The 9814-nt window shown below is 39.3% G+C and overlaps 1 long non-coding RNA gene across 1 annotated transcript; it reads right to left on the minus strand.

Annotated features, from left to right (window-relative positions):
* Positions 1-895: 895 nt before the first annotated feature.
* LOC124173343 lies at positions 896-2327 on the minus strand. Its single transcript, XR_006868510.1, has 2 exons — positions 2084-2327; positions 896-1203 (listed from the first exon to the last, which is right to left on the minus strand). It is a non-coding gene; the product is annotated as an uncharacterized LOC124173343 (long non-coding RNA).
* Positions 2328-9814: the final 7487 nt, after the last annotated feature.

The raw sequence follows: 9814 nt of genomic DNA on the forward strand, positions 1-9814 counted from the left end.
CCTATAGGGATAGATATTCCCTATAGGGACTGTAATGCCCTAATAAAACAGAATGAATAAAAACAATTGTTCCATTGATATGAATTTAATGCTAAATTAAACATTTTTACATTGTATAACATAAATTTGTTGACAGGCTTGCTACTCTTTAACAATACAAAAGGTTAAAGAGGGCAAGATTTGGGGTAAAACTGTACAAATTATGCAATTCCAGCTATGGTTATACACATAACTTTAAAATGTATGTTGGAAATGATGAAGCAAACAATATTCCTGTTAATACAAAGGTAGTATTGGATTTGATGGCCACGTATACTCTTCTAAACAAAGGATATTAATTGTATGTTGATAATTGGTATAATTCGCCAGATTTGTTTCACAAGTTACACACCTTAGGAACTAATGTACTGTACTTTGTGATCTAAATGCAAAAATATGCCTAAAGATAGAGACGAATTAAAACTCCAAAAAGGTGAAGCCATATCATATTGCAGTAATAACATTACTGCATATGGAAGGACAAGAAGGATATGTTACAATAATGAACACCAGGCATTCCTTGGAGTGTACAGATACCAAAAAAGTAAAGGTAAAAGGATGGCAAAACATGTAGTGTGCTTGGAGAAAAAGATAAGAAGAGAATCCACATGGTAGTATGATGTGTGCAAAAAGCCACTATGTTTGGAACATTTCAAACCCTAAAGAATTATCTCCAATTATGTAAAGTATTTAATTTAATTTTGAATGCTTTTATTTTTGCACACAGTAAACCATAGTTGGTAGCATATACTTCAAGCAAATGAAAGAGCAAGTAACTATTAACAAAATGTCAAAATTTGGACCGAATTGGTTAACAAATACCACTTCAAATGTCTCATACAAACCAATATTACAATTGTGTTCAAATTCTTTCAAAGTTCGTGGTGTTTGGGGTCGATCAGGGGATTGATGTGAATGGTATGCCAGTATTACAAAGGCTGACAGGGAATGAACTATCAATATCTTAGCTGGTAGCATTTGCATCCATCATCAGTCTGGATAGACATGTGAAGTATTATTTGCTACTTTTCAGTAGCTTCTTCCTTTGGTATTTAACCATGTCACAACTTTTGGTGGCAAATGCCTTTGTGATAACTTGCTTTATTCTAGTTGGTATATCCCTTTTCAGGTTGTCATCCTGACTCCAGACTCTCTCCATTGTCCCTGCAAATAAATATAGAATATTAGTAATAAAAACAAGGTTATATCATTTACTATGAACCTATCCTGCAGGAAATCTACCTATTTATTACATTTACACATGGCATCTTGTAAGCATATTTATGCACTCCCACTCTAACGCATTCATATTTATGTGCATGCATCAACGTGGCGAACAAAATGCTAGGCTCAACTTCCTAACAAGTATCTGTTCTGTGCTCAACAAACAGGTTATTTTTTTATAAATATTTATATATACCCGTTAACTGCGTAAGGAACACCGGGGTAAGTAGAACCCCTAACATAAATAGTTGACATTTCAATAGAATTGAATTGACATTCAATTTTAGTAACATTCTATAGCAATATACCTAACTCTTTAAGACTTTCATTGCAATTTAGGCATTTGTGAAAAATGTACTCAAGTACAAATCAATACCTAAATGATAATGATCGGAGAGATTTAAATTGCGATGGCAATGTTTTGAACAGCTTATTAATTACTATAATTCTTCGACATAATATCTTCCCGATGGTTATTCATTTTTCAAGAAAATACCCTTCGTATACGAGCTAATTGAGATTGATAATTTAATGCCATAACGAACTGGATGCCATAATGGACTGCTAACAAAATGGATTCTTCTGCGAGAACCCTGATATTTCAACTTAATCGGTCTTAATAGATTGTATACTATGATATACTATGGCCGAGAAAGGAAAGATCATGCTAAATTGTAATTACACTGTGAACATAGTAATTAATAATCTTAAATACTTATTGAAATGAAATTAGCGGTCCATTAATCGTATCAATACATACAAATGTTCGGTGATTTACTAACGAATAGAAAAAATGTTTCATTTACTTACATTTAGGTACATGGTCAGCTCAGCGGAGATGTGTTGATGCCTTTTTGCCAGTCTTCACTGCGAAACACGGATTATTTTCCTCTTCCATTGCGTACTTCAACGTAAATTTGCTTGTAAAAGAGGATTCTACAGCACAACTAAATTTGCAAAGTCACAAAACGGTCACAAAATACAGTAACTACGAATGTAAACAATTCATTTGCTCTTGGGTCACTGGTATGCAAGATGGCCGCCGGTCGTTGTGGCGCTAGTCTCCAAATACGATATTTAATCCGTTATATTAAAAAATAATTTCGTAATATAATGGGCAAAATATGTAACTAAGGTATTTTAAACGCCAAATATATATTTCCCATAGTTACTAAAAGTTGTGAAAATACTTGGCATTCCCCATTGAAAACACATGAGAGATTATCATTCCCCATTGAAAACCCATAAGAGATATTCATTCCCCATTGAGTACCCATAGGGACAATATATTCCCCATTAAGTACCCATAGGGACAATATATTCCCCATTGAGTACCCATAGGGACAATATATTCCCCATTGAAATTTAATGGGGAATATCATTCCCTATAGGTTTTTTCAATGGGGACTAATGGGTAATTTTTAACAGGGCAAATGACCAAATCTTATGACAATGTCGTACACTTGGAACATGGCACACAGTATTAAGGAAGGTTCCCAAGACTCCGGTAAAGTGTTACTTAGTACTCTAGCAAAAACATCGCAATCATCGCTCTCGCTGAAGAGTAGAAACAAGCTCGATTGACAAAATAAGGTGACGCCGTGTTGATAAACAAATGCAACTACATATATAGACACGGATGTTTTCCTTCAGTGGTACAGCGCACTACATAGAAATTAAATCGAGGCATTTAAGTATTACAGAAAAGCCGGCAAATAGCTAACACCAACATAAATCGACACTGAAAAGTAATAGCGACATGCGTTATTCATTTCGAGCCTTTGAATTCTATTTAAGCACCATATCCATCATTAAGTACTTACGGCTACCCACTATTGAAAATTAACCATATCACTTCTGATATTCACTAACGCAGAATTCAGGCCTTCGCCATTACTATGTACAACTAAATATCACATGAATCATGAACATTCAAATAATTAGTAAAATAATTGTGGCGTATTTCCAATGATTAGAAAACTACAAAAGGAATGATCTAGCCGAAGAAATTGTGAGTTATGTATCAAACGACAGTACCTGATCCATCTGGCTTTAAAAAAACAGAAGCACACGTTATACATTTCGTAGACTCAGGCCGTTGCAATGTAAGTGTGCATGCACAAGTTAGAATTCAAAGGTGAAATCAAGTACTCAGATAATGCACACGAAGCCATAACACAATCAAACATAAATAAAAAAAGAGATAAATTAGCAAACAAAAAGGAACTTCTCCCGTTGCGGACAAAAAATCATTGGGTGCAAGTACCCGGGCAGAGCACAATCATTCTAAATTTCCTGGAGCAGAGTAGTGGCGCCAAAAACTTAGTTCTATGACCTCTGATTAAAACTTCACTCCATCAAAACAGTAACATACATATGATTACTTGAACTTACTCAGGTTGGAATGCGCACTCCAACAAGCCCTGATTGCGGTGTGAGATGAAGAATATGGAGCACAGCGATAAGAATGCTATTAAAACTTCAGAAGAAGACGGCTCTTTCGAAGATAACAACGCGAGCGATGAGCAGGAAATGAGCTAATTTCGGCGCGCAGGGCGCTAGTCAGGACGAGTTTCCAGAAGATTCCACTAGATGGCGGGCGAATTCAAATTTCCCCCACCTCGGCTTAGCTCACCCTCCCACACTCACAGGTAGTGATGGGCAAAGTCGATCATTTTAGTGTTTCAATCATTTTGACTCGAGTCACATAAGTGATTCAATCAATTGATTCAATCATTGTGATCGAAAAGACTCAAAGGAATCAAGATCGAAAAGACTCAAAGGAGTCATGATTGAAAAGACTCAAAAGGAATCATGATCGATTAGACTCAATCAATGGATGTAATAAATCACTTTGAATCATCGAATAAATGCTGCTTCATCTGCGAAAAGCATTGGTAACGCTGATTGCTATCCATATTATCATTTCATATATTATTTTGATTGTGAATTCCTATATGAGTAAATTAGATTGCAAAAATGAAGGAAGTAGTGTCATGAAAATATTTGGGAAGGCTAAACTGCCACAGTTTCTTAACGCCAATAAAATAATTTCTAACTACATATCTTAAAAAATAACACAAAATACACACTTTATGCATGAATCTGATCTGCAGGATAATTTTATGAACGGCACAATAAAATGTAACCAGCTTTAACTTCTACTTCTTAACGTTCTTCTACAGGAGTCATCTTAATATTTTCCTTTTACGTGTATTGGTGTTATTAATACTGATAACTGCTGGAAAAAAATTTAAGAAAAAGATTACACAAGTATTCAGTTCTTCATAGCATAGTATTTAATTTTCTCACAACTATTTTTGCCCTGACGAAAAGAGATCAAGCATCTTTCGTTCCAAATTTTGAAACAAACCGGAAACCGAGATGATTGATATGAAACCGGAAGTCGGAGCGATTGATGATTGATGATCGACTTGTTTAACGAAATGAATCATGAGTCATTTGATTCACCTAGTGATTCAATCTTTTTGATCGAATCGTTCATGATCGACCCATCACTACTCACAGGCCTACGACCTCGCTTCTGCCCCCCCTCAGAAAGAAATCTTGGATCCGCCCCTGGCCATGGACGTCACCATTAATTCAGATGAGAGTTCATTCAATTTATGTTCGAAGTCCACACACAGCCAAAAACAGAGCAGTAGTTAGTGGCATCACAATATTAACGAAAGGAATTTTTTTAGACAGAATATTTTCATACAATTCCCAGCGCCATATACGTGAACTAATTCACCAAATTCGAAGCCTATTCCCACCCCTTCTTCATGAATACCTCCCCCCTCCACTCCCACAACCAAGTCCCTCTCCGTCCTCCTGGGGATGACTCAGTCAGGGTCACGATCACCTCCCCACCCCAACCCCTTCCACGCCATCCCCACTCCATTGGATAGGAGCGTGGGAACGGCGACGACGCAGTTTCTCACAAAAGCGGTCTCTTTGCTGCAAGCGGGGCCAGCAAACGCGAACCACACTTTCTCCTTACATTCTTGCCTCCCCTCTCACGAGCGTCTTCCCACCCCAACCCCCTTCATCGCCATCCCCACTCCATCCGAACTGAGCGTGGGAACTGCGACGGACACAGTTTCTCACAAAAGCGGCCTGTTTACTGCGAGCGGGGCCAGCAAATTCGAACCACTGGGAGGTGGGATTTTCGGTTCATTTCCGTGATTCGATTGTTTTGAAAATTGCACCAAAAATGTTTTTTTGACATACTCACTCCATTTCTGCAGTTATTTTTACAATAACAACATTATTTTAGAATATCTTGAGGAATTATAATTCATAATTATAATCCTCCCTGGGATACCTGGAATTAGGGTGGTGACAGTTTCCATTGGAACATATGCACCTCATTTGTTTAGGGGTGATGAGGAAGATGATGGTGTTATGGACAAGTGCTGTTCATAGAGTGCGGCTTCCATCCAGAATATTTTCGGAGTCCAAAAGTGTGTGCCCACTGATTTTCAACGAAGCCTAGGGCAATAAGTGAGTGAGTTATGATTGGGAAGAAGAATTTAATTTTTTGGATTTTTTTATGAAGGGCCTCTTGTAATCGAATTTTTGGATGATTCAAAGTTTTTAACTGGTCCCTTGCTGTTCGATTTATCCAATTTTCAAGGTTCGGTTTGGAAACAATAACATATTAAATCCAAAGATGATTTCTGTATGCGAGGTGTGGCAATGTAAATAAAACTATTTGGCTTGAAACCTTAGCCGAAAAAAAACTTCGTGTGGATTCGAAACTTCTCATCATAGGCAGATCTAGGGGGAGGCATGATCAGTTACAGCAAACCCTCCATCGTAAGAATTATCAGCTAATCCTAAAGAGAACTCGCCTGCTGCTTCCACTACTGCACTATCATGCAAATGGTTCTACATATAATTTTTATGCTGAAATAGGGTAGGGTTTGAAAACAATAACATTTGAATAATCAATGCTTTTGGACAAGACAAGGTTAGTGGTCAACAGTGGGAAAAAATAATCTTTTTTGAGGGTCCCTCGCCTTTATTTTCTAGGACACAAAATTTCTTCAGCATCTTTCTGTTGTAGATTTATTTGTCGAACTAATTAATTTTTCTGTGTTAAAATATGGTATTAATAAAAAACTGCCAACATTACACTTGGACAATGTCTGGATGGATTGCACATTACACCCAGGTACTATGTTTTTCACTAAAAATATACCAATACTCTGAATATTCTCAGGAACTTCTCCATACACTGTCTCAAAATGATAAATCCAAGTTTTCAATAGAGGCACTATCACAAACAGGCAGGGATGGGCAGAGCAACAGACTTATTTTAAACTTTGATTAGAGGAGTTGCAATCGCTCGAGAACAGCCATTTTTTTCATGTTTGCTTTTGCACTTCATTCAAGTTTTCCCTCTTTTCTGTCGAAGTGGAGGTCTCATTTGTGTTGGAAAGAATGCGCTCCTCTTGCATCAATCCATTCGAATTATGTATCTTCATCAGCCTCCTCGTTCCTGTTTCCGGGGATAGCATGCTCCATTTGCACTTCCTCAGGCTACATTCTTCATTCTCCTGCAGGAGCTCGAGAATTTTCCTCTTCCTAATCACGGGGCGATCTGGAGATAATGTAATGTCCTGATCCGTGTATTCTATTACCATTATTCTCAAAGGGTCGTGCATCATTTTCCAGCTCATGTACTGTCTGTAAAAAAGCAAGATACCCGAGTTTGAGGAGCTCTAGCGTCTAAACGAAGCAGTCAACTTCAATGTAACAAAGAGCATACGAAAGAAAATTAATTTCTGTGTCGGCGTGTCACAAAAAATTTTCGGCGTCATAGTATTTCCAGTTCTTAATATTTTTTCCCCAAAAGTATCCGTTTTATGCGCGTAAAATCAAGTTTCCCTAATTTGAGCGCTTGACATTACCGTAGTTTTCGTTCTTATAACTACAATCTTGATATAAGGAAGCCACATCTATCACTAGTAGTTAGCCGAAAACAAGCTGTTTTTACCACTAAAATTAACGGATGTGTTGTATACAACGCACACCTCTGCTAACTTCCAAACCGGGGGGTCAATTGAAAATTGATATGTACAGTTTTCTTCCGTAGAATGTTAGTAATACATATACTTATATCATACACGTTAAATATCAGCGGTAAAACAAAAGTAATAAACAGGCAGCGAACTGACAGCGCAGTCCCCCACCTTTTTACTGGCTGTGGTCCAACAAGTAAGGAGCAGAAAAAGCCGCTTCCGTAACAGGGAGAGAACAGTCCAAGTAATATTAGCCTCTTGGTGCAGCTTGGCTTCCGACTTGCCCTCAGCGCCGATTCCTCGTTCAACGATAGTTTCGCCAGCGTTGCTGCAGGCGTCTTCAGGTTTGAAATGTCGGATGCAGATGTTTTGCATTCTTATATAAGGCTTGATTATGGTAAGATGCGGCAATCTATGGCAATTGGCTGGTTTGGGGAAGAGTTTCTTCGAGGCGTTGGAGAGCGAGTAGCTGTCCTCCCTGTTGAAGCTTGGTGTTTTGGCTATTTCGATAGCATCTTTAATCAGCCGGGGAAATTATTGCTTCTGTTTGGTGGTGAGTTATCGAAGTACACGATGTGCATTGGCCTTCCCCGTACATGCTCGGCGATGGAAGATAAACGAAATTATCTATTCTTGGCAGCTCTTTGGTGTTCTTTTATTCTTCATTTCATTCAGAGGCTCGTGATGTTTGGCACATGCACGAGTCTTCGCAAGAGCACTTGACTCCGGAATGTTTCGACTTAGGGAATTCCATCGTGAGTGATAATTTAACGTTGGAGAGACGGCGACTCCTCGGGATAATAATGTGGTTGTTTCTCCTTGCCTCCCTCATCGCAGTACTACAGCCGTTTACGTAAATGTTCTCACGCCTGCAGTGAACTGAGTGTCGCTGTACTGACCACCGTGGCCCCTGCCTTTGCTCATATGAAGATGAGCCGCTGCCTTCTCCTCCAGATGATGCGAGGCATACTTAGAAGCCTCCCATCGCCAAATCACGGCATTTCCAAAGGCTTTGTGTATTATTTACTAGGCCTACCTTGCCCAGGGATAGGCTCATATCTACTCGAATCACTGCCGCATTTTCTCCATGACTGCTTATTCGACATATAAACTTGCTTTAATCGCTGCTAAATTTTATGACTAAATGTCAACACAACATCTGCATCCCCGGCGGACGCAGTCGGTGGCTGTAAACCTTTACCTGGGGGAGCGTCAAAATTTTTCCGCCACTGTGTGCGGGACATGAGCGGGGAAGATATTTTTCCATCGACCCCGGGCGTGTCTAGCAGGTGGTGGACTCTCGTAATCCGGGACGGACCACCCTACCCCCTCACGACAGACCATTAATATATTATGTCCTTGGTAATTACGCAGAGACGGAAGACCCACCACCGATAGTACAAGAAGGAGAGACCAATGCATTCAAATAAGTTTCCCCGGCTAATGTACAACAGCAAGATAAATAAATTCCTAGGAAATGCAAGGATTCGTTGGAATTATTTCGTCTTGAATGCACCTCGCAGAAATGGGAGCTCTTTCTCTCTCGGAGAAGGGATAATCCGGGCAGCGCTCCCCGTGGTGAGGGTGTCCATTCCTCGAAATACGCCTTTGTGCTCTCTGCCACTATACCCTTTTTCCCAACTGATGGCGGCTGGGTGGAAAATAGCAAGTAGCCAATCAGAAGCGCTGACCCTTCCACTTCTCCTTTCTCCTCCATCCGGCCGGCCGGCGTTGCCAGCCTTGGGAATAACGGTACTTTCGGGAGCGGTGGAAGGTTCTAGGACGAACGCTGTGCGGTTCCAACAGATTAGATTTGGCAACATTGCGAGCTGGAGAGGGATCAGCACTGCACGGAGTTCGGAGAGAGACTGCGGGCTCCTACACACTTTCTTCTGTCGCACTTCTGTAATTGGCTAGAAGAGTGGGTGGGTATCGAGCAAGCTCACGGTCAGCCGCCGTCAGTTCAGAAAAAAGGGTACACGTTCTCCCCGCTATCACAATGCAGACCATTTAAAAACGTTTCCGCGGCCTAAAGTATAACTTATTAGTGCATAGCGTCCGATTCGTCGAACCTCCGTATATAATTTCTTTCTCGGCCCCAATTGACATGCGCTAAATAGTGATACTATATTAAGTTGACATGGATGTCAGTCTTAACTGCGCAGCTAACATTTCAGCTGACTACTTGAATGTATCGACTTAAGAAGGATTTATGTAAAATATGGCATTCAAAGAACTTTCAGTCGCCCCACAGGGTAATTAAATTATTTTTTTATTGAATTTTTTCTCAATATGTTAATAACTTTTATCTTATCCGATATATCGGACGCCATGCACGGGGGTCAATTCTCGTTACTTATCTACATATGGCTGATCTAATATTTTGGCCACAAACTTTTATGTAAGTATAGTACATTTAATTTTAAAATTGCGTTAATTTTATTTTAAAGTGGAATGTAAGCATAATGTAAGTAACTTCCCATAAAAAGATTGTTGGCCTTGGCAATAAATAAATATAAACA

The sequence above is a fragment of the Ischnura elegans genome (assembly GCF_921293095.1).
Source record: "Ischnura elegans chromosome 13 unlocalized genomic scaffold, ioIscEleg1.1 SUPER_13_unloc_4, whole genome shotgun sequence".
Taxonomy (NCBI): Eukaryota; Metazoa; Arthropoda; class Insecta; order Odonata; family Coenagrionidae; genus Ischnura; species Ischnura elegans.